The sequence below is a fragment of the Electrona antarctica genome, assembly GCF_951216825.1.
Source record: "Electrona antarctica genome assembly, chromosome: 11".
In the NCBI taxonomy this organism is placed as follows: domain Eukaryota; kingdom Metazoa; phylum Chordata; class Actinopteri; order Myctophiformes; family Myctophidae; genus Electrona; species Electrona antarctica.
In genome coordinates, this window is record NC_136792.1 from 44207131 (window position 1) to 44232898 (window position 25768).

The window sequence follows — 25768 nt, forward strand, 5'->3', positions numbered from 1 at the left end:
TAGTAAAACCAAACCAAAACAGGGCGGCGGTGGCTCAGGGGGTAGACTGGCTGGATGGTAACTGCAAGGTTGCCAGTTCGAACCCGGGCTCCCCCAGAGTTGGTGTCGAAGTGTCCTTGCACTATATATTTCTAAAACTATGAAACATTTCAAAGATTTCTTTTCAGGCAAACATGTCCACCGTAACATGAACCTAAATAGGTTTGAATGGGGTTTCTAGGTGTAAGTATGTAGGACAAGTAGCATGCCAAAGTTTGTGTAATTGCCATTGAGAATGCATTGGGCGTTTAAGTTAAATAACTCCGAAACTACAAATCATTTCAAAGTAAAAAGTTCCAGCATGTGTCTCCACAGTAAGCTGAATTATAAAAAGTGTGAATGGAGTTTCTAGGTGAAAGTGCTTTTTTGACGTGCCAATATCTGCCATTGAGCCCCATTGTGAATTTCTCAAATTTGAAAGCACTATATTTCTAAAACTATGAAACATTTCAAAGATTTCTTGTCCACCGAAAGATGAGCCTAAATAGGTTTGAATGGGGTTTCTAAGTGTAAGTATGTCGGACTAGTAGCATGGCAAAGTTTGTGCTATTGCCATTGAGAATGCATTGGGTGTTTAAGTTAAATACGGGGGGGGGGCATATTTTGACAGCAGAAACTGCCTGTCATAATTTCTCCCCCCTCCCTATTCCAAAGCCCCCCCAGGTACATTATATATTTAAACTATTTTCAGCAATGGTACACTTATTTTTTCAGTGGGTAGATCTTGTTGAGCTGGTCATTTTGAAAGTAGATCTCACGTCATAAATGTGTGGGCACCCCTGCAGTACAGTATATACACAGTATATGTGTATAATGTATATTGGTACTCAAAGGTCTGTTATAAATAAATAAATACATACATACATACATACATACATACATACATACATACATACATACATACATACATACATACATACATACATACATACATACATACATACATACATACATACATACATTCTCAGAAGTTGAAGCAGTTTTAGAGGACCCACTTTTAGGCCAGTGCAACAGAGCATGCTTTTGCCTTTTTTAAAACCTTACCCATTTTAACCAAATACATACAGTACATACATACATACATACATACATACATACATACATACATGCATACATACATACATACATACATACATACATACATACATAGATAAATAAATACTAGTATTAATTTGTCTAATCTAAGGCTATTCACATATGGAATAACTATTTTTAGAATGGCAATATGCCTAATTTATGCATTTCTTTATGCAACGGGGGGGTTAAATGGTTATAATCATTTAATGGCCATGTGTCCTTCAACAAGACACTGAACCCCAAAGTGCATTCCCACTCATTGTAGTGCACTCTTTAGCACTTGGATGTAAACAACAACAGCAAAGCAAACAAACAAACAAAGACACAGAATATACCCACCATAATAATACAGAGATTCATTCTGCAAATACTAGCCATTTTAAATATAGCAATGAAGAGAAAATCCATCTTCCCATTGTTACCAGGGATACTGGTCTCTCTCTCTCTCTCTCACCCCCCTCCCTCCCTCCCACGACAGTACTGTATGGTGTTATGTGTATAGGATCACACACGCCAAATGGGCTGAGATGTGAAAGAATCTTTTGATGAAGCGGAGCAGGCTGGGAGGGAAGAGTTGAGAATAGCAACTACTGTATAGATTCACCCTCTCTCTCCGTCTCTCTCTCTCTCTCTCTCTCTCGCTCTCTCTCTCGCTCTCTCTCTCTCTCTCTCTCTCTCTCTCTCTCTCTCTCTCTCTCTCTCTCTCTCTCCCTCCCTCTGATTGATATTAAAAATGATTCACATGCTGGTGGTGAACGAGGTGGGAAAGGTTTGAGGAGTTTGCTGACGGTGGAGAACAGCGACTTGGGATTGCTGTTGTCAGATTGGAAGTGGAGTGGGAAGTACATGGTATACAGTTTACAACTACAGTATGCCTCTGAGAACAATGTTTTTTGGCAAGCCGTTCAAATTGGTGCAGCTCTTAGATTTGAGTAAATCGAGTCGATCAGTGTACGAGCCACCGGGAAGAGTGGGTGTGTTGTATGTTATGTGTTGTCGAAAAGCATTATTTTCATCATTTTTTATTTATTAAATATTTTTCCCCCTCCCCCCATTATTCGGAGTACGCCGGATCGAATGGTCTCGATTTTTTATGACCTTTAGAAAGTGGTTAAATCAAGTGTTGAAACATTCTGTTTTTTTTACCATTTGATGCAGGGGTTCCCGAATCCCAACCTTTCTATTACCATGGACCGGCTGACAGTTCATAAAATGTTCGCGGACCGGCATGGTTGGGGGGTGGGGGTGTGGGGGTGCGTCGCGGTCGTGCATCATCATACCAAAACACAGAAGACAGTTGACTGGACTCAATAGCCTACCTGCTGTATATTATTATATCACAACATAATGTTATATCATTGTCATGGACCATATCATTGATCCTGGTGACGCACGGTTATAGATTCACGGTCGGGGAAAACTTGTGATTACCTTCTCACGTACCAGTGGGACAGGTACCGCATACCAGCACAGGTACACGTACCAGTGGGACAGGTACCGCATACCAGCACAGGTACACGTACCAGTGCTGGTACCTCTGAATTGAGTGGTGGTATTGCTGATATTCCCGAGACTATATAGTATGTTGTCGCAAAGTTTTTTTTTTCATATTTTTTGTATTTTTCATTTTTTTTGCTCCTCCCCTCTATTCAGAGCACGATTTAGTTTTTAACCATTTGAAGGACGGAGAATCCATTCCTGTTATTCCTGAGAGGCTATGTCCCGCCGAAATGAAATGGCCCTATTCTTGAAGCCATTTTTCGATAAATGATAAGAAGTAAGAAGAAGTAAGAGACAGATTTTGGTTATGTGGGAGCAAGCTGATTGAGGCAGGAGGAGAGTGCATTGTTGTAATTGTGGACTAGTTATTACCGGTACATCAGAAAACTTCATGATTATTGAAGGTTGGGAGGAGAGAGTGCATTGTTGTAATGTTGAAATTGTTGACCAGTTCTGGGTGAGGGTGGAGGGTGCGTCGTCCCTAGTGATTCAACGCATGGCTTTTCAAAGCGGCGTGACGCTTTTAAAGTGGTGTGCCGCTTTTCAAAGCGCCGTGCTGCTTTTAAAGTGGTGTGCCGCTTTTCAAAGCAGTGTGTGCCGCTTTTCAATGTCGTGGTATGCCGCTTTTCAATTCCGGTCCTGGCCTCCTTGCACTGGCTTCCGGTGAATTTCAGAGTCCAGTTTACGGTACTGGTGCTCACCTTTAGAGCCATGCATGGTCAGCCCCCGGGTTACCTGATTGACCTGGTGCCACGTTATATGCCCAGTAGGGCCCTCAGGTCTGCAGAACAGGGTCTGTTAGACCCACCCTCCACCAGACTAAAAACCAAAGGTGACAAAGCTTTTCAGGCTGTAGCAGCCAAACTTTGGAATGCTCTTCCAGTAGCCCTGAGATTTACACCCTCTGTGGACATCAGCCTTAAAATGTTCCTTTTTGAACAAGCATTTGTGGATGGTACAACCTGAATCTCCTGTTTTATCTTATATTTATTGATTCATCATGCTTGTATTGTTATTTTGTTTGAGTTGAATTGTACAGCAATTTGTGTCTGCTTTGTTTTCTTTGTCTTGTATTTTATTGCATGTCAAGCACTTTGTGAGTCCTCTCTGTGAAAGGTGCTATATAAATAAAATGTACTTACTTACTTACATGATAATTTGATATAGACAATGGGTGAGCAAAGCGTATAAAGGACACCTGCGCCATTCATAAGTTGTGCGCTTCCGATAGTGCCGCATTGCGCCGGGCTGAAAATAGGGCCCGGTCTAAATCTAATTTGGTCTTCATGTCTTTTTCCTCTTCTCGTTGTCTCTAGTTTGTCTTTCCACTTTCTCCTTTTCTCTGTGTATTTCTGTCTTGTCCTCTTCAATGGAAACATTGTTCACATGGTCAATAGACGGCAAAGGGGCTAATGCCAGATAGCAGCTCTTTGCATGCAATGAGACACATGCACTTCACAAACATGCATGCTAAGGAGGAGCTTCATTGGAATACACAGGCACGAACGCACTCACACGCGCGCACACGCACGCACTCGCACGCACGCACGCACTCGCACGCACTCGCACGCACGCACGCACGCACGCACTCACACACACACACATACACATGCATGCTACAAACACACATTGTCAGACAGCAGACTGCCCACATTGTAGTCTGTAACCTGACCTTTGACCCTTTGTTCTCAAAGAGGCGTGAAGTTCAGGCTCAGTGATCTATGACAGTGGTTTTCAACCAGTGGTCCGGGGACCACCACTGGTCCTTGAGGGGGTTCCAGGTGGTCCCCAGTTAAATGATGGAGAGTTGGTAACCAAATGGACCCTTATACTGTAGATCTTTTGCTCTTGAGAGCGTAAAATTAAACCAAATGGACCCATATGGGTACATTTGGTTCCATGTTACACTCTCAAGAGTTACATTATTGTTCAACATCTGCATTACTTAATTTACAAGAAGTCTACAGTGTAGACTCTACACAATTACAGAATGTACAAGAATTGATATTTTGATCAACGTTTGCCAACAGCATTGAAAGGGGCGACAAAAGCTTAAGTAAAGTAAGTAAGTAGCCTTGCCGAGCCATGAGGCCCATAGTTGCCGAGCCATGAGGCCCATAGGGCAGGAGCCTATCTCCTGTTTCTGTAGCGCGAGGCAGCTTGATGTACAAGTACACCCCCTGGACATGACGCTAGTTTGTTGCGACAAAAGCTTAGCCAACGATAAAATATTCTTCAGTTTTGGGTCTGCGAGGCTAAATCTCATCAAACGGTGGTCCGTGGCTCAAATACAGAATAAATAATGGGCCTTGATATGAAAAGGGTTGAAAACCACTGATCTATGAAGAGGGTCCAGACTGTAAAACCTGGTTCTTTAAGCCCCATCTGGACCTTAAAGCCAGGGACCAGAACTTGAATCGATAGTGTCTGTCTCGCTTATACATACAGGTACATACAGTACCTCTGGTGCAAGAAGGGCATGTTGACATTTAGGTAGCGTTCAAAGAGATAGACATTGTTTGTCGGGACATTTTCAGGGTGCAGTTAAATTGTTTATGTGGTTGCTACCTGCTTCTCTTCGCATCATAAAGTTAGTCATGTAGGCCTACTACAATTTTAAAGTTTTTCATACTCCTTCTCACTCTATCTCAACTCCTCCGCTTACTTTCTTTTCTTTGCTGCGGTGATGGTCTGTTTTTTGCCCGGTTTTGAGCCAGATACTGGGGCTTTCAGGAACATTTTAATTAAAGCGATGAACAGGACAGATGACGGGAACAACAAAAACAGTGCAAGTGAAGGGGGGGGGGGGGGGGGGGGGGGAAGTGAGCGAGCTCAGCTGTGAACTGCTTGCTGTTCCATGCAGACAACAGGTGACTCGGATTCGGGATCACGTAGCGCTTTTGTTTTAGCGGTAATAACGATAACGATTTCACCGAACCACAGCGAATTGTGAAATTACAGTTTATTTATTATTATTATTTCATTCTCAATGCATTTTTTTCACTGGCCAAACAGGCATTTTTTCCTTGGCCAAACAGGGCCAGTGTATGGCACCATCTAGTGGCCCAGACATTCGGAAAAGTACATCCCATGGGACCGTTCTTATCTCAACGCAAGATGGATGGAACCACCACGAAGAGGTTAAAAGGGGGGGCGTGGGTCATGTTGTGTTTTGGTCAGCTGCATGCCGCCAGCACTGAGCACTGATAGGTCACTTCCCAGTGGTCTGCTCTGCTCTCCATCTGTGGAAGAAGGGGAGAAGGGGGTTTGTGTGTGTGTGTCTCCGCCTCTCTCCGAGAGATGCAGTGATTGCGTTGCACTTTGTCCAGCAAATCATCAGCCGTCCCGAACGAGCCACACACAACTTTACTGGATTTATTATCCACTGGTCAGTGGTCATGTTACCATGCATGATGGATGTCACGGTCTGTTGTTATTAGTTAACCCGCTGGACATTGCAATGAGGAGACGACGTGCGCACGTCGACCGCTTCTTGTGAAAGTTGGCGAGGTGCGTAGCCTGCTACTGAAGGTAAACATGGTAACGGTCTCATGCACGCACACACATGCATGCAGGCTGTTGCACAGTCAGACACAAAGTTAAATGTGGAAGATTTCCGTTTGTTTAATCACGAACTGCAACATATAGGGTCACTTCTTTGTCGATAAATGTCGTGATCGCGACTCGTCTTTAAAACAGCTGCGACAAAGCTAGGAAGTGCACGAAAGTCAAAGAAAGCGAAACACATTATTACAGCTTAAACTGCATAATTATTTGTTTTATTGTTGCAAGTTTCTTACGTCAGTAGTGCGATAGTTACTAACTTACTTACTAGTTACTACATTCAAACGTATAGACTATAGAGAGTCTCTGTTTGAACGTAGTAAGAAAGTTACTTAAACACAACGGAACAACATGTCTCTCTATACTCTATTATAGACATGTTCCGTTGTGTTTTGCTTGCATGCACTTGCTGCGCAGGTGTATAGGCTACTGCTGAAACGAACGCGTATGTAGGCCTATGGGTTTCAAAGCGTCCTAGACTTTAACTTGCACTTAAAACTTGAACTTAAAAACATGAAACCGCATACAGCAGAAACAAAAATAAATAAAGGTATATTGATGTAGCTGTTGGAAAATGCTTGCGTTAATGCATTTGTATAGTTTTTATTGTTTGATTTATAATGATACATTTCATACATGTGTTGTGTACCATGTGTCACAGCATGGACATTTGGAGAGTTTGAGAGTTGGATTATTGTAATAGTCTAGCAAGCATGATACAGTGCAGTGCTTGTTGGTGATGATGTGTGGTGGTCACTCATTTCAGACACATGCTGGTTTTGTAATATGACTCTGGACCATATGCAGCTGTTTGAGAGCACATGTCTGTCATATTGTGCTTATTGACTGAACAGAGCAACACGGGACACAACTGTTGACAGGCTGACAGCCCTTCAGGGGTCTCAAGCTGGACTGATTCCATGTGTCCCAAAAAGATATGGCTCTACTGTGTGTGTGTGTGTGTGTGTGTGTGTGTAAGTGTGCGTGTGCATGCGTTCATCTCAAGCAGCAATTTGACTTCTTAATTCATGTGCATGCATCACATATATCTAAGACTACATTCTACAGTATGAGTTCAGTGTGAACGAACGTTGTGCTTTACATTTGCCCTAATCAGTGTTTTTAAAGTTTTAAAGAGCAGGTCTGTAGCAGTTTTATTCTGGCAAATAATGTCATCATTCTCAGCCGAGTGTGCACAGTTTCTTTATGCACAGTACAGTGGCTGTTACTGTGTGTGGCTAACTTCTCCCTGAATGAGACCCCTTTAAAGCAGCGCCACACATCTCCTCTCCTCTCTCCTAGGCTATATGGTGATTCTCAGCCTTTTTAATGTCAATATAGAGGTGTATATTTTCTGTTCACTTATCAAAAATATGAAATATATCACCTTAAAAACTGTGAGTACAAAAAATCTGACACACATAGTATCAGTTTTGACGCTTCACTTGATTACACAAAATACTGTGGTAGAAGTGGTTACAATTTAGGTGTGGTAGTGTGGTAGAAAAAATATGTGCTCTCTCTTCTTCAGCTTCACGGCTACTGAGTACTGGAAACCCAAACAGAACAGTACAGACATTTAGACATCAATAAAAAGAGCACCAATCACAAATATTCCAAAAAAAAACTGACCATTCTGCTGCACATAATTATCATGAGATTACACACTGCTGCATAGAATTATCATAAGATTACCCACTGGCAGGCCTGCCAGTGGCCTGCCCATTTCCTGTCAGCCTACTGTCTGTCCCTCTATAAAAATATAAAATAAAGGCGGAAGCCGCCAAAAAAATCATTTAAAAAAAAGAAGAAAAAAAGATTACCCACTGGCACTGCTGCATAGAATTGGCATGATCAAAGCAAGCAAGGTCATCATGACATAACCTCATATTGTGGCTCTTACAGTCAAGACTTCCAGTTTGATATTAGGCCAGAAGGCCACAGACATCAATTTATTACAGTTTACACTGGGACCAATTCCTCAGTGTTAATTAAACCTTTTGCATTCCATTTGTATGCTCTCGGAGGTACATGCAGAACCGCAAGACTTAACCGTCTATTTCATGGATATTCAACTGATGGTCCGTGGCGTGGACCACTGGTGGTCCGTAAAGGTATTGTATGTGGTCCCTGACCATGCATTTAGTACGTAGGAAAGTATTTTGTAAGCGTATGAAGACGTGTCAATGTTGTCAGTTACTGGGAAGTCGGACGTCAAGGACTTTCACAGAAAAAGGAGGGAAACCGTACCGGATTGCCTGTTTGAGTCACCATTCTAAGGAAATATGCCCATAATCAATCAATGTCACTGCTCGCTGCTCGTCATACATAAATTGCAACGAACAGCAACATGAGTTTAATCTGGAATGTTAATTTCCCCCCCCTCACACCCATATCCCCCCCCCCCCCCCCCCCTCCCAACACAACAGTGGTCCCAAGCTCCCAGTAAGGCTATCCAACGTTGAAGATGCCACTACCTACTGGCGAAATGAGGAATTGCAGCACTTTAATAGAGGTGGACGGACGTTCATGACGTCACATGCGTAAGCCCGGACCTCAAAATTGAGGTCCGGGGCTAGGCTAGGCTAAACTTCCGCTCGCTCGAGCCATTGAGTTATAATTATACTTCCGGCAGTCTTCCGGGTGCTTCAAAACGCCACTGAGCAACTTCCACTGAAATGAATAGCGGGGGGGTGGGGCTAACACTCCGGTTCGGTCTCTATCCTTTATAGCTCTATGAGTGGTCCCCAGGTTCATGATTCTCAGTCAGGGTGGTGGTCCCTGGTTCATGATTCTCAGTCAGGGTGGTGGTCCCTGGTTCATAATCAGTTGAAAACCCCTGGTAGAGAACCAGGGCTCTATTCTGCTTCCAGCCTTGTGACTGTGAGCCCAGGGGGAAAATGCCTGTTAAACCCACAGGAAATGACAGTTGAAGACCTTTATATGTCATGTGTGATTGTCTTTATGGTGACTGAAAGTAGTTCAAGCGGAAGGCGGCCTTCTATTCAAGGATGTGGTTGTTCAATTCTCCAAAAGCTTGATCCTGTAACGGTACACTGGTTTAACAGTGAGCAGAGACTGTGGTGTCTTTATGAATAACTGTATGATGTGGTGACCACTGACCGGTGTACCTGTAGGTTGCTGGTGCTACTGACATCCAAGGAAATGGCTCATCTCTGACTAAAAAGGTCTCATTTCTGCAGAATCAGACTTTATCAACTTTATTGTCACATCACAGGCTGAAAGAAGTGAGTGAAATTAGTTTTTTTTGTGCAGACTCATGTACGTATGTATGAAGGCATGAGAAGTAGAAGACAGCCGGCACTCAATAAATGTCCTTTTCACAGCATACAGTATATACCTGTATATCTAGTATCGTATAGCACTGGTTCCCAAAGTGGGGTCTGGGGACCCCTAGGGGTCCTTGAGGGAGTTGCAGGGGGTCCCCAGCTAAACGATAGTTAGGAACCAAATGGCCATTATGGGTCTGTAACTCAGAGAGTGTACAAATGGAACACTTATATAGGCAATTCACACTGAGAGGGACTGAATCCGTTTCATTGGAACCGTTTCCGAATACGGTTGCCTGGTCCCCGATGGCCATGATTCACATTGCCCGAGATTCAACAGCGCACCCGGGTACACTTGCATAACACACTTTGATCCTCCAGATGGTGGTGTGCTTGATGGCTGGTGCGCACGGACACTGACCATCAACTCTGCCACATTGTCTCAAATAAATCCAGACACACTGCATTGCATTGCCTCTTTTGGCTCTTTGCCGTTATACTACTTCACTGTCAGCCTGCCTACTATTCACTGTGTCAGTCAGTTCTGTGCTCCAGTGTCGTGTTTGATATTAGTTTAATGGATTCTACTTTAGCATTATTATTATTTTGTAGTCCAAGTTTGTGTAGTCCATGATCAGCGCGTACTGCGGTGCTGCGCGTATAGCAGATTCAACATAGCAGATCTGCAAGCTCACAACGCAACGCGTTGTGAGCTTGTAGATCGGCGACGGGCGGCGTTGAGAAATGAGCTGGTGTTACGCGTCGTGCAGCGTCTGTGTTTTTTTTTGTTGACGCTTGGCTCGTCGACTAGAGATCATGTCACGTTCTAAAAAAAAACAGTCCACTTCCTTCTTTAGGTACGCATGCATTCACATTGGAACGATCCGTATCTGAATACACTTCAACGGTCCAGAGACCCGCCCCCCATGCGGTCTCGGGGACAGTTGGGCGATCCGCTCCCGGGAACGGTACGCATCATTCACATTACCACAACATCTGACAAGTGGTCCCGAGTCCGAACCCGGGACCATAGTGTGAATTGCCCCATAGTCTTTGTACACTCTCAGAGACCCCTTTTCCACCGGTTGGTTCCCAATGGGAACCGGTTCAGTTATTTTTGGTTCATGACCAATTATGAATTGAGTGGGCAAATAATACCTATATTAGATTGTTATCACCATGAAACTTCCCCAGTTGATTACTTACACGAAGACAATGATTTATTGCATTACATATACAAATTAGGCATATAGGAAAATATATGCAAAAAATAGTAAATATGAAAAAGCTACTACTGTGGAAGGGTTATCATATATTAATATACTTATATTGATCCTATAAACAATTAAATATAGGTATAGTTTTGCCCACTCAATTCATAATTAACATTCAATTCAATTTTGGAGCTCTGGCTCATGGACTAAGAACCAAAAAGAACTGAACCGGTTCCCATTGGGAGCCAACCGGTGGAAAAGGGGTCACAGAGTTAAATCATGGAGCTTGGTCTTCTGTGGTGTCTATATCCCTTGCACTGTTGTGTCTTTCCTACCATTTCACTCGTCTTTTCTGAGAAAATAAGCTTGGCTTTGCTCATGACTCCAGCAGAGATGTTTTTTGGAGGAGTTGTAGATTAAATTGTGTGGTTGTAAATAATACACAACCAGCAATATACGAGAAGGAAGGCTAAGTGAGCACATCTCATAAAGATCTTGAAACTGAGGTTAATTTAGCATGTCCAATGCAAACAGAATGCGTGTCAAATGCCTCATTAGCACATGTCGTAAAGGCTTCCAATTTCAATCCTGTGATGAGAATGAAGCCTAACTGGGTTAATCAGACCAGTGACCATGACTCGAGTATGTGAACCATGTTTAAACAAACACCACTCAGAACTACACGGCAGGTTCTATTTTTTATTATTATTTTTTTTACAGTAGTATAATGCAGTGGTTCCCAAAGTGGGGTCCGGGGACCCCCAGGGGTCCTTGAGGGAGTTCCAGGGGTTACCCAGCTAAATGATAGTTTGGAACCAAATGGACCCTTATGGGTCTGTAACTCTGAGAGTGTACAAATGGAACCAATAACGGGTCCATTTGGTTCCATTTGTACACTCTCAGAGTTAAATTAACAATGATTTTACAATATAAATTGGGGGTCCCAGAGATAGAAATGCCATTAAATGGTCCGTAGACTAATGCATGTCAAACTGGGGGGTACTTGAAATTAAACTGGTTGAGAATCACTGCTAGAGAGGTAAAAGTCTTCTCTTTTCAAATGGTTTTTTTTCAAATTTGTGTCAATTTGGGGGTACTTGACATGAAAAGGCTTGGGAACCACTGGTATAATGTAAACCCCATGATTTAGTGCGTATGCTTGCCTAGTATAAGTCTCTGCAAAGTATATTCTATCCAGCCAAAGAACTTAAACTGGTTTCTATACTGTCATGTTAATCTAATTTTAGAAACCAGCATGCAGGTCTAGTACGTACAATACATATAAATAAGAGATGAAAAGCTTGTGTTTTGATCAACCAGGCAAACTCTCTTTAAACTTGGAGTCAATGCAAAGAGCCAGCGATCTCTTTAGAATGAGAACAGCCTTTAGGATGGATGCAGGCAGGCAGCGGTGACTGGCTGCCAGCTCTGATTAGGCTCTGGAGGATGCTTCTCAGGCACTTCATCATTCAGTACATACTGGCTTATGGGGCTGTGCTTTTAAGTTTATTGATGGACACACACACACGCACGCACGCACGCACGCACGCACGCACACACGCACGCACGCACGCGCGCGCACACACACACACACACACACACACACCAACAAAGCCTCTAGGTCAGGCTATACTGTATGTATATGCCTTGGAAGAGTTGTTGGGTGTGTTAAATGCCTTGCTCATAGCACTATACAGTATATTGTAAGGCGTATGTGAGTTTTGAGAGATAAACGGCTCATTGGTGGAAATTCTCCCAAGCGTTTGTCACACATAATCATATTTACATGTACATCATATGTATAAACACACACACACACACACACACACACACGCCCGTGCAGCCACACACGCCACACACCACATCTTCTGAAGCGTACAACATTATAGTTACAGCTTAAAGGACACGGTGAATGGTGTCATTAGTGGACCGGTTACTGGGTACAACATCTCTTTTAATACAACGTCTCTTTATCCCCCCCTCCCCAACGAAATAATGTGGTCAGATCTTGGTCCAGCTGGAGGGCCAGAAAAGGGCTTCAGATAAACTCTTGTGGGGGGGGTGACAGCCGTTACGTGACCAGGGTTAATGTTCCTGTCACAGCTTAGCTGCGCTGATGATATTTCCGTCCACATCTCTGATCCAGCTCCATTGGGTGAGGGAGGCTGCCCAGCCGACAGGTTTTGTTCAGATGAGGTGTTGTGTGATCACATACACATTGGTACCATCATGCCTGCCTGCCTGCCTGCGGGCCCCCTTGGTAGTCGTGTATGAATATTTCATGATGCATTATTTTCCTCATTGTTTTCCCGTTTGTTGTTTACCCTATTCCATTGAAGGATCTCTTATTAAGACATGCATCAAAAAAGAAACACATTTTGAACTAGCCACGAGACATCAGACAAATTAAATGCATTCCGTAGACCAGTGATTCTCAAAGTGCGGTCCGGGGACCCCCAAAGTTCCTTGAGAAGGTTCCAGGGGGTCCCCATCAATATTAGTTAATACCATCAGAATTAGTTTAAACACTTTAATCACTTTAACTTTAAGAACTGTGTGTGTGTGTGTGTGTGTGTGTGTGTGTGTGTGTGTGTGTGTGTGTGTGTGTGTGTGTGTGTGTGTGTGTGTGTGTGTGTGTGTGTGTGTGTGTGTGTGTGTGTGTGTGTGTGTGTGTGTGTGTGTGTGTGTGTGTGTGTGTGTGTGTGTGTGTGTGTGTGTGTGTACTGTAGGTAGGTAGGTAGGTAGGATTGGCTGTCAATCAAACAGCCGGGCAGAGAGGGGGGAAATCAAATCAATGCGGTGTGGATAGTTTAGTGAACACCCACCAAAACAACGCACGAAACACAGTAGCCTACAATGAGTTTGTGTCTTAGCTAAAACATGGAGGATAAAGGGGAAGAAAATGAAGTGCAGTTACAACAAGCACAGGGAAACTATTTATCCGTGGGTGAAGAAGCCATGCAGTGCAAGGCATATTGAAAGAGTCTTCTGTGACATTTGTAATTAGAGTCGTTTCTCAGTGACACACAGAGGAGATGAATAACGACGTGAAGCAACGTGTTGATCAAAAGGAGGCTTCACGGTGCATGGACACGTTTATACTAAAACCAAAACAAGAAGAAAAGGTAACGGCACCTGAAATAACTAGTGTTTACCACACAGTACAACTGAGAGACTTTCAGACTTGTAATGGACAACATAAACACCTAAAAACACCTAACAAGTGTATATCCTGGCTGTGCTGCTATGGTGGAGAAGTGTGTTTACAATTTAATTTATTATGAGTTGCCTCCAATGCTGACCAATTTTGATTTATATTTCTAAATTAATTTATTTTACCTGTATAATTTCAAAATAATTTGCAGTAGTTGGCTTTGTTAGGAGGAGGATACTTTGATAAAGTAAACATTTTTTATTGATTCCTTATTGGTTGTAATTCATGCCTTCACAATCAAATCAAAGCCCCTTGGTTGGTTGGTTCAGTTATATTGGTTGGTTGGTGTATTGTCCAGTTGTTTTGTTGGTGTATTGTCCAGTAGTATTGGTTGGTTGGTTAGTGTATTGTCCAGTTGTATTGGTTGGTTGGTGTATTGTCCAGTTGTTTTGTTGGTGTATTGTCCAGTTGTATTGGTTGGTTGGTTAGTGTATTGTCCAGTTGTATTGGTTGGTTGGTGTATTGTCCATTTGTATTGGTTGGTTGGTTAGTGTATTGTCCAGTTGTATTGGTTGGTTGGTGTATTGTCCAGTTGTTTTGTTGGTGTATTGTCCAGTTGTATTGGTTGGTTGGTTGGTGTATTGTGTATTGGTTGGTTGGTCTATAGAGCGTCGCAGTCCCGCCTCCTTCGCGGGACCAGGAAATGAAATCCAATGCATTATTCTCATAGACATTTCGTAAAGTATTTATTTAAAGACGGTTACGCCGCGGACAAAGCCAACTCGAGTCGTGACAACTCATGACAACACAAACAATATTTTGGACCAAACAAATAATTAGAAAGAAGAAGAAAACGGCAGGTTACAACACTTTTTTTGTTGTTTTTCTTCTTTCTAATTATTTGTTTGGTCCAAAATATTGTTTGTGTTGTCATGAGTTGTCACGACTCAAGTTGGCTTTGTCCGCGGCGTAACCGTCTTTAAATAAATACTTTACGAAATGTCTATGAGAATAATGCATTGGATTTCATTTCCTGGTCCCGGGTAGGAGGCGGGACTGCGACGCTCTATAGTCCTGTTTGTCCAATAATAGTTCATTTAAATGCATTTCTGTTAAGTTTATTTTATTTGCATAGTAGTTCTATTATAGTTATTATCATCATAGTCCTATTATGTGCTACTGAATCAACCAGATGGCAAAGCATATATATGCTATGTGAGGGGCAGAATATAAATGTCTAATTGAGGAATAGAAATGTTATTATTTTTGTTTTCGTATACACATTATTCACACGCACGACACAATCCCGCATGTGTCCCACATTGTCCCACACAAACACACTCTTTGTCTCACATCTGGTTAGTTGGGATCTGGTCACCCTACTGTGGCCAGATGTGATTTACTGGGGTCTAGTAGGACTACAGTAAATAATAATAAAGAAATCGCCGTAAAAAAGCCACTTGTTCGAATGCCCCGCCGCAGCAAATGAAACAAAATTTACGCTCATCTTTTACTTTCTCTAATAACAACCTAAAACATGAACCTTGATTGAAAAAAAACAAAGTTGTCCTTTAAGTTGCTCAATTCAGTATTTAGATATTTGATAAATAAATAAATTGTAGCTGCCCCGCCCCCTTCCTATACAAACCCATTGTAACTTAAAACTAAATTTGAATTAATCAAAAACAATCGTCCTTGATTCTGGTGACAGATATTGTCTTCCTAATACATGACCTGAGTAGATGACAAAATGACCAAAAGTGTCTCCCAAATAAGCTACAAACCCTGGAAGCTGGAAGTACCTTTATTACAACGCTCCACACGTCCCAAACTCTTCTCCCTTCTGACTCCAAAACTTTGGAATGCACTTCCCATTGCAATCAGAACTGCAGACTCACTCCCAATCTTCCGCCGTAGTCTGAAAACCCACCTCTTCAGACTCCATCTTAGCCCGTAGCACTTGTCCAAGCCCTAGCTTACAGGCGCATGCAAAGGCTTAACTTATGTAATTTAGATAGCATTTTATGTAGACGTGATGTATCTGGAAATCACAATTAACATTAATATAGCCTAAATAACCATGTTTTAAACTAAAGTGGATCTTTGTCTCTCAGGGCATGAGAGAGTGACATGATGTGTTTAGACAGGAATGTATGGGCAGCTGCAGGAGGGACCCTAAAGATCTGGCTTGCTGATAGTAAACGGCCAGGCCTGCAGGACACCTACTGTTCTGTGCTTGCTTCCTGGTGACCAACACCTTATTTAGACATGTTTGACCATTTGGTACAGGGGGGTTGGGACCACCTTTGCATTTCCTTTGTGTATAAGGTCTACTGCAAATGTTTGTAACAGTTAGTTCAGTGGCTCACACGCCGTGAGGCGGGTGGGCCAGGCCCATGGCTGTGAATGATGTCTTGTACTCTCTGAAAATAAATGGAACTCCGGAACCTTCATCTGCCTGCCTGTGCTTTTTCATCCATCTATCTGTGCAGAACTTCTCCGTATTTTTGCCTGAGTATTTTCTAGTCTAAGTATTCAACGTCTGTTTATGCTCTATGGGGAGAGGGAAAGCACTCTCTCCTCTGTAGATTATATTCTTCAAAGTGGTGCGATTACCCGGTCGTGTTGATGCATTTTTGCGTCAGGCGAGAGAGCCGGTGGACAAATTGACAATTCAGTCTAATAGATATTTCGGTCGGCAATTTTTTGGACGGAGGGGAACGGCGACGTCGACAGCGCTATGCGCACTGCAGTCGAACCAGCGAGACAATGGCGACGGCCTGCCCGGCGCGGTGGGGGGGGTTTCATTCATCACCACCACGACGGAGGCGGCCTGCACCGAGGAGCGGCGATGGGCAACGGCGTGATGCTCTCGGCGATCGTGACCAGAGGCGATGCTCGGCGGCTGGACGGCGGGGAGAGGGGTGCTACGGAGCACAGCGTGCCCCGGCCCGAGGGCGTTCGTCGGCGGTCAGCGGTCCAAGGGAGGCGATGGCCGCTTCATTGACTCTTCACGGCGCGTCTCGGCTCGACAGGCGCCGGCGGCGAGGCGTCGTGGCTTCGTTCCATTCGGCGGCTCGACAGGGCTGATCTACAAGCTCGCAACGCGGCGAGTCACAAGTTTCTGCCTCGCAGAGGCCTACATGCTCCTGTGATGACACTGATTCACTTTCTCGTTTTTTTTGTCATGTTGTATTATCATGACTGAAAGGGAGGAGGTGATAAAGTGAATTCAGATCAGAATTCAGAATGAAAGTTTCCGGACGGGACAAAGGGCAACTATCGACAACAGAGCGGCCTACGCCATGCGGTGCATAAGTGTACTGCATCACAAACCTCGTTTGGCCCGTGTGCGCTGACTGATGACGAAGGTGAGACAAAAGGAGAAGAAACGTTACAGAAGATTCTATTATATCAGATGGATATCGTTCCATTGTGATTTCAAATCGTGTGTCGCGTTTGTTTTCAACATGAATTAAAAGGCATCGTGTTGATTGTATGTTTTTGTCGTATAATTAGATAAGTTGAGTCATGAGTAGCCTACTTATGCAACAATGAGGTGATTTCCTCGACGTGAAGAGAATATTAAGTTGAATATTGCTTAAACTCTGGCCTGTTAATGTATTTTTATCTTTTCTTATTACTGTTTAGCTGGTTAACAAGGGCCCAGCGTCATTTATTATGTACTACCCTAGTAGAGCAGAGTTTTATTTAAAGCATTATAAACGTATATGTTATTGCACGTCCTAAATTTCCTGAAAGCGGCAACGTCTGTTAAATGTCAGATATATGTTTACGGGTTATCATTTATGCCAATGATCATGTTTCGAGTTATGTAAAGGTTAAAAAGTGAAGTTGATTACAGTACAGAGAAGTTAGTGTGTAAGAGAGAACACAGAAGGGAGTTCTATAAGCACACCGATGATAATACTGTAATGGAATGAGAACACTGGTAACGAGTTATGTGATTTGAATGCCTAGAAGTCTGCAAGCCATTTTTAATCCTACTGTAATTGTTTGATTTCTTTGTGTCATCTTGATGTTCCAGTCAGTGCCAAAGGGAGGACGAGGGTCAATTGTGTTTCCATATTCGTTTTTATGAGGCATGGTTGCCTCAAAGGGAGGTCTGATGTATCTGGAAATCACAATTAACATTAATATAGCCTAAATAACCATGTTTTAAACTAAAGTGGATCTTTGTCTCTCAGGGCATGAGAGAGTGACATGATGTGTTTAGACAGGAATGTATGGGCAGCTGCAGGAGGGACCCTAAAGATCTGGCTTGCTGATAGTAAACGGCCAGGCCTGCAGGACACCTACTGTTCTGTGCTTGCTTCCTGGTGACCAACACCTTATTTAGACATGTTTGACCATTTGGTACAGGGGGGTTGGGACCACCTTTGCATTTCCTTTGTGTATAAGGTCTACTGCAAATGTTTGTAACAGTTAGTTCAGTGGCTCACACGCCGTGAGGCGGGTGGGCCAGGCCCATGGCTGTGAATGATGTCTTGTACTCTCTGAAAATAAATGGAACTCCGGAACCTTCATCTGCCTGCCTGTGCTTTTTCATCCATCTATCTGTGCAGAACTTCTCCGTATTTTTGCCTGAGTATTTTCTAGTCTAAGTATTCAACGTCTGTTTATGCTCTATGGGGAGAGGGAAAGCACTCTCTCCTCTGTAGATTATATTCTTCAGACGTATAAGCATTTTATGTAGACATAGCACTATATAGTATATATGCATAGTTTAATTATATAGATAATCCACTGTTACGTTCTTAGCTTACATATGATTCTACTTTTGTATGTATTGCCATACTTTTTGTTCTTGCTTAATGTAAGTCACTCTGATTTAAAGTCACTCTGATCTAAATTGTAAATTGTAAGCTGTAAAGTGGTGCTGTGATAGACCTCAAACAACAGCATCAATTAGTACATGACATAATCACATCTAACAACTGGTTATTCCAAGTGACAAATGCTCAAAGTACCAGCTTAATATACAGTTTACTGCTTCTCGATTATTTGATTAAACTACATGAGCAAGATTAATTCATTTGTAATTGCCCACTGCCCAGCCATGTGCCATGCATTGTTGAGTGTGGAGGGAGGGTATGGGGAACAACAGGAAATACCACCATCATATCTTTCATCATAATAATTCTGACATTTCTCTGAGTAGTGTCTAATTTGAGCAATCCTAGACAACCTCCTGAATGCAGATGTGAAAACTTCATCTAGCTACTGTAAGTAGCATTTTGTACTTTGTGTGTATATAAGTCACCGTTTCCATGAAAGCAATTTAATCATCATTAGCGTGCGCCATTTGTATGCCATATGCAGCTCTTCTTAACCCATTTAGGCCTGACGTCGAAATTAAAAAAATGTCTTCAAAATCCTGACATTTTTCTGAAATACCTCATGTTTCTGTATCAGTGGTGCTCAATATTTCATGTCAAGGACCCCAAAAATGATATGTAATATGCCTCCATCCCCCCATCTGAAAATATGTTGTACCAGGGACCCCAACCCAGAAGCCAAGAATTGAGTTAAAATGTTCACTCTGTAACAATATATATTCAAAGATTTGAGGCACATTTTCACGATTTTTCAAAAATAGCAGATCTACAAGCTCGTAGCGCGCCACTCGGTGGCGCGCTATGAGCTTGTAGATCTGCTATTTTTCAATAGCTAAATCATAACATAATGCTAACACAAAGGCGTTCCCGCCCCAAAATGGGTTAAGAACCTTGAGGCTCAGAAATGAGGCATGACAAAGAGCCATCATGTTCTGCTATGGCACAGTGGTTCTCCAGTGGTGATGGAAAACTGTGATCTGGGCCTCAGCTGTAACAGCAAAGACACGCTGCGGTGGGTCTGTCTGTTGACTCCAGTAATGCACACTGCATGGTACAATATGCTTCAAGAGGACACGACATGGCGAGATCACTGACTGAGGGTCTTTTCCTGCTTTGTTTGTGTGGCAGGGGTCGCACTATACTGTTACTGTAGGCCTACAGGTGAATCAACATTCTCTGAAGCAGCTCGCAGTGGTGTAGTCTACCGTGATACGCTATACGACGTGCTTACGTAGTATGCTGTGCCAAAGTTTTGGATAACAAGCGTATACTGTCAGTCCTACAGTCGTTAGTCCGACAACACCCGTACTGCGGGTTAAAAATCACCTTTGGCTCCCGACATGCGTGGCGGGTTAAAACTAACCTGTGGTGGGTTCAAAATAGGGTTGCGTTAGGTTTTTGGCTAGGGTGTCGGACTCATGACTGTAGGACGGTTGGTATGTCTAACCAAACACTTTCAGGGTGCATACTGTACGTTGACCATGCGCAAGCGTATAGCTTGCCTTATACAGTACAGTGTGCATGTTGCGCAGGGAATAATTATGGCATACCGTCTGAAAAAACCTAGGATACAGCACTGACAGCTCGATATATCATTTCCTGACGATGATAGTGAAGCACTGAGAAAACTGTTGCGCCTTTCTTTGTCCTTTTTTTCTTTCCAGACTTGACTACGGTAGCGGTGGTCTCAAAAACATAAGGAAAACTTTGACGGGAAAAGACTCGCTCACCGTATAGAAAATAGAAGTAAAACTGAGACTTAAGAAAATATTTTTTCTTTATTTTATCATGCTCATAAAGTGCTCTGTGCTCAAAGTGCAATTAAAAAGCAAACGTTTCGGTCCTAGGACCTTCGTCAGTGTTATATGACGATGATAGTCACACAAACTAGTCTGGACCTACAGTATTAGTCCATTTAGTTATATTATATACACTCTCTGATTAACTAACACTGCGGAGCCTGTTGCGTCGGTGGGTGTTTTGTCAGTTAGGCGGCATGTTATCTGGGTGGGCACAAATGCCGGCGCACGGTGCAAAGAGGTTGTATAAAGCCTCTGAATTTGTCATGGGTGTGTTTTTGGCGTTGCATTAATTATACCGTTCTAGAGTGTCTTCTCCCTTTCCCCCTTACGTCAAAGCTATAGGTGCCTGTGGTATTTACTATTTAGATGACAGATTGGAGGAGACACAAACGATCTTCTGCTGTGGAAATTCTGGAAAAGTGAAAGTGTATATATATATATATATATATATATATATACAGTAGCAGTATATCTGTGGTGTCTTCTTTATATAAAATGACAACTACTGTACGTCAGTCGGGACTTGGAAGACAGCGCTGCCCTGAGGATATTATTGTGTATCTATTATTCACAGATCCATCCATGTTGATTGATTGGCTGTTCACCTGAGTCTAGGCAAAGAGCATGTAGTCCATCCAGGGTGGCGTAACGTAACATGTGTGAAGGCGTCTCTCTCTTCATGTTTAATGCATGTTGTTTCCCCACTCCCACACTCACAAGCTTCTGATCTGATCACCATGTTCCTACTGTAAAGCATGGGTTCCCAAAGTGGGGTCCGGGGACCCCTAGGGGTACTTGAGGGAGTTCCAGGGGGTACCTAGCTCAATTAGAGATAGTTACTGTAGGAACCAAATGGACCCTTGGTCTGTAACTCAGAGAGTGTACTCAGAGTTAAATTAACAGTGGTTTTACACTATAAATTGGGGTCCCAGAGATAGAAATGCCATTAAATCGGGGATCCGTAGACTAATGCGTGTGAAACTCGGGGGTCCATGAAATTAATATATTTCGGAATCACTGCTAGAGCCGTAAAAATCCTCCCTTATCGGGGTCACTGGCATATGTTTTCAAATGGGGGGTCCGTGGCCTAATAAATGTTGATTTGGGGGTCTTTGACACGAAAACGTTTGAGAACCACTGCTGTAAAGGTACTAGGGACAGCTTGACAGCTTGCCCAGTCAAACTTCGAAGAGAGGGGGCGAAAAAACAAGAAAAACAACAAATGATAGCCTACTTTGGCAGCCCTTGTGCATGCAAATTTCTGTTAGTAGCAAACCACAGCATGCAAGCCACCTTTTGTTTTCAATGGTCCCTCCGGCCGGAGATGCATTTGCCCAGTCAATCATTTAATCCACGCTAAACGCTGTGTGTGTGTGTGTGTGTGTGTGTGTGTGTGTGCGTGTGCGTGTGCGTGTGCGTGCGCGGCTCTCAGACATGCTTTTATTTGTTATTGTCAGTAGTTATAGTAGTAAGAGAAGTAGCCTACAACACTATTGCCCTGCAGGGTAAATACAGAATAGATATATTATATTTAAAAAAAAATAAGAAAAACATAACTCACTATTATCCACAAATGGCTCAACTGTTGAATAAAGGAGAGGATGTTACACTATTCACTACATGTCTTAAGTTGACATTGAGCTTTTTTGTTAAATAAACATTTGACCTCTTATTTAAGTTATTTTATACCGTTTTGGAACCGAAATAGGGAAGCGCGTGCGTGTGAACGTGTGTGCGTACGTGCGTGTGTGCAAACGTGCGTGCGTGCGACGTGCGTGCGTGCGTGTCCAGCTCGTTGATGCTCATTAGTGCATCAAGGCAATTCTAACTAATAACATAACATTTTCGTGGCACTCAGCATGTCACCCTAGACATATTTTGGCCCCAAAACTAATTGGGGAACCCTGCAATAGAGAATCATTCCATTTGGAGCTGTGGGGGGTGCTTAATGTCTGATTTAACATATACTTGCTTGGTTTCTCCCGATAAATCATGATATATATTATATAACCTATTTTTTCAAACTATTTGTTAATTCATTTAACACATTAGGCCAATATCTAAGTCGAATCATGGAGAAAAAAACATCGACTAATCGACGAAGAGATTGGTAGTCGACTAAGATTCTGATCGAATTGTCGACTAATCGAGGTCAGTCCTAAAAGCCAAGGTACTAAAGCAGTTGACATACTGTATAATTGAGCTTTGCACTACAGTATATATACAGTTGGAGGCCATCGATATTGTCCTTTTCTTTTTGCTGAGGTTTGCGTGATCTGCGCAAAAGGACAGTTAACCCATTTTGGGCGGGAACCCCTTTTGGTGTTTTAAACATTGTTATAATTTAGCTATTGAAAAATAGCAGATCTACAAGCTCATAGCGCGCCACCGAGTGGCACGCTACGAGCTTGTAGGTCTGCTATTTTTGAAAAATCGTGAAAATATTTATTTCAGAAAACTGGAGGATTTAGAAGGATTTTTTAAAATTTTGAGGTCAGGCCTAAATGGGTCAAATGATAAGGGACAATATCGGTGGCACCCAACTGTATATTCCCTGACAGTAGTATTGTTTGTGTTGCTGCCTAAAGTCAAATATTTGCACACTCTTCGGTCGGACATTCAAAGGCAGAGAGTAATAATCGGTGCGATATCTCTTTCACTCTGATAACAGTGTTTGAACTGACAGGTTTGTTTACAGTGGTGCAAATTCAGTCGGGGAGATGAAAGTAGGAACAAGTGGAGCACATTACTCTGTTTTGAACCAAAGACAATGAATCAAGTCGACTCAAATTGATCTATACTATAGTGTATTGAGCCGACATCACGACACTTTGAACTAGGGCTGGGCGATATGACGATATATATCGTATAGACGATAGAAAATGTCTATCGTGAAAAATGTTCTCTATCGTTTATATCGTTGTGTCGCAAAACAAGCGTTACGGCAGTATTTTACGTCACAGCGCCCAGCCACGCTGTGCTGTTTTTTCACAACAAACATGAAGGGAGATGATGGCTGACGAGATTCAGAGCGGAGTAACACTAAAGTAACCGGCCATTCACTTTTATATATGCAGGTTTCATGTTGGGTCAAATTGATAAACTGCGTGAGCCACGCATGTTTTACACAGTTGCACAATTGAGCTTGTCCGTCGGGTGCAAACTTCTTCTACGTCTTTCCTCTTACCTGTCTTGTTTTATTGTTCCAAATAAATGATTCCATTTGAAAAGTCCTTAATTCAGCAACAGCTTCCAACAACAACAACAACACAAGACGCTAACTTAAGTTGTGATCATCATCAACAAAAAAAAAGGAAAAGAAAAACATCCACTCCCATACGCACAGCTGGGCATGGAGAGTTAACGACGCGGTCGCGTTGTCTCTCACTCTATCGCCTGTAGTCAATTAAACATCGTTAAGCTTCCCAACGTCTTTAACAAACTACACTACAACTACAACAGAACCTATACAGAGCTTAAAATGAACTGAAACAACTGTGGCAGTGAGTGACATGAGGTATTTATTTTTTCCTTAAGACAATTGAATGCAGGCCTGTACTTCTGTGTCTGAATGGGAAAGTCTTATTTCTTTATTTTTGCTTTTTAATTGTCATAATAATAATAATAATAATAACTATTATATGAATATAATACTGATGCCCTGCCCAAAAATAATACAAAATAAAATAATAATAATAATAACTATTATTATTATTATTATTTTATTTTGTATTCTTTTTGTACTTGCTTTAGGCCTGTCTGTGCATGGGCAGGGCATCAGTATTATATTCATATAATTAGACTGGATATTGTGATTTTACATATTGTAATTGGCATAAGTTTGATATTGGCATAAGTGTTCTTTTCCTGTTTTTTTTAGTGGTACAACCACTATGACAGCTATGTGTGTCCCTGTATCCGAGCACGGAAATAGCATAATTATTGTCACCACCAAGTTTCACTTGGTACAGTACAGTACAGTACAGTACAGTACAGTACAGTACAGTACAGTACAGTGCAGTACAGTACAGTACAGTACAGTACAGTACAGTACAGTACAGTATATTGCTTGCTCTGGGTGGATCTTTGTTGGTTGTAAAGTGTCTTGAGACAACTTGTTGTGATTTGACACTTTAATAAAATTGAATTGAAAATTTGAATTGAATACAGTACAGTACAGCCCAAGTACAGTACAGTAAAGTACTCAGCCTGAACAAAAATCTATTTTTTAGATTAAAAAATCGGTATCGTAAAAAATATGCTATATCGTGAGTATATCGTTATCGTGATAAAAAAAAATCTATATCGTGATATGAGATTTTGTCATATCGCCCAGCCCTACTTTGAACCTTGATCGGATGATTCTTTCCGTGTTTTGTAGGGTTTACATACTTTACCTCAGCCGGTAAATGAAATGAAATGAAATGATTACTATATTTACCCAGGGTATCTGGGCTAAGCTCAAGAACTTGTTTCCAGCCAGGCCCTGCTCATAGAACACATTTCATCGTAGTGGTTCAATGCCTTGTTCAAGGGCACTTCAGCGGTGGTAATTTTAACGTGTCGGACAGCTGATTCGAACTGGCGACCTTCCGGTATCAAGACCGCTCCGCTATCCGTTCGGCCACCGCTGCCACCGCTGGTAAATCTGCAGCTCTTGAAAATATAATGAAATATTAAAGATTGTATTTTTATCACGTATGTTTAAATTAATGGTGAAATGTAGGTGTGGCAGACAGACTGTACAGAGACCATGCATACTTGAGAGTCACCTGGCAAGGCTGGCACGGTTTGTCCCTGCACTTTTTTGACATTAAATTGTGCTGGAAAGCAGCTTAGGTCTAGCCTGACACTCAGTCTGAATTTTCATTTCGTTTCACTTCATTATTCAGACTGAAAGCCCTCCCCACGGCAGCAGTTTATGGGATGGGTGTCATCAAAGCGGCATTCTTCGGTGATTGGTTCATACCAACCAATCAGAATAGTAGGAAAGCAGATGACGTTGTTGTCAATCATGTGGCTATGGCTAACCCGTTTGCTAACCAAACAAACGAGCGCTACGCTATGTAAACAAAAGCGGTAAAATATGTCCGATGATGACGTTTATAAAACCTCTCGTGTCTGTAAAGAAACTATTTATCATACGTCGATTTAATAGCCAGATTGATACGGCCGTGAGTCACCGCAGTGGGGGCAGCCATGTTTGTTGTCTGACGCTGTTGAGTGACGGGGCTGATGGCCAATCAGCTTACTACTTGGCGTAGCTGAC

At 42.4% G+C, this 25768-nt stretch overlaps 1 protein-coding gene across 2 annotated transcripts in view; it reads left to right on the forward strand.

Annotated features, from left to right (window-relative positions):
* The window catches only part of gramd1bb (GRAM domain containing 1Bb), a 248021-nt gene that overhangs the window by 61703 nt on the left and 160550 nt on the right, over window positions 1-25768 (forward strand). Inside the window, exon 1 of one of the 2 annotated variants that reach the window (XM_079514348.1) lies at window positions 5891-6147. The exons of the other annotated variant lie outside the window; for it this stretch is intronic. The gene's annotated coding sequence lies outside the window, so the exon portion shown is untranslated. Of the gene's footprint in view, window positions 1-5890; window positions 6148-25768 lie in introns of those variants that run through there. 2 annotated transcript variants of the gene reach the window in all.